Source organism: Seriola lalandi, unplaced genomic scaffold, assembly GCF_002814215.2.
Source record: "Seriola lalandi dorsalis isolate HSWRI2012SDOR001 ecotype SW California unplaced genomic scaffold, Sedor1 jcf7180002055008, whole genome shotgun sequence".
Taxonomy (NCBI): Eukaryota; Metazoa; Chordata; class Actinopteri; order Carangiformes; family Carangidae; genus Seriola; species Seriola lalandi.
Genome location: NW_019525551.1, coordinates 2,686,162 through 2,686,813, shown reverse-complemented (window position 1 = coordinate 2,686,813; position 652 = coordinate 2,686,162). Strand labels below are relative to the sequence as shown.

The 652-nt window shown below is 34.8% G+C and overlaps 1 protein-coding gene across 2 annotated transcripts in view; it reads right to left on the bottom strand.

Annotated features, from left to right (window-relative positions):
- The window catches only part of wwp2 (WW domain containing E3 ubiquitin protein ligase 2), a 71,659-nt gene that overhangs the window by 19,947 nt on the left and 51,060 nt on the right, over positions 1-652 (bottom strand). The window lies entirely within an intron of this gene.

The window sequence follows — 652 nt, the reverse complement described above, 5'->3', positions numbered from 1 at the left end:
AAGAGAAAACAGTTTTAGAATTTTTTTTCAAATTTATTTGAAAGGAAAAACTGAAATATCACACTGACATAAGTATTCACACACTTGAAATTCATCTGTGGTGAAATGATTGACATTCATCAAAATTAAACAAGTCTTACACCACTTGTGCTATATACTGTGCTTTGTTCCCCAAACGTATTTGGTTATCTTGTCTTCATCAGGATGGTAAATGGGGTAAGTTAAAGTTTAAAGTAATACTTTTCAGCAACAATTTCAACCACAGAATTGTGAATGAGGTGAAGTACATTTCTTTATTTGGTCAATTGTGACAGACAGTATGAATAATGTAAAGCTACTGCTCAGGAAAATTCAAAAGCAAAAAGTTTCTTAATGTCTGTTTTTAAAAGGATGGTCAAATGAACACTTACTTCTTTCTCAGTGTTAATTCTAAGCAGTACCCAGTTTACCATTCACACAGTTAGTGACCTGGTACATCTGTAGTCTCTTAGCAACTGCTCAGTCACCAGTCCAGAGACGGTAATCGACATCACTGTTATGACTGAAGCTGCAGCTTGGAGAGCCAATGGGAGACAGTGTAGATAACATGAAATGTTTGTTTGAATGATTAGATTCAAATCTGTGTTTTCAATTAATGTGATCCTGCCAGCCA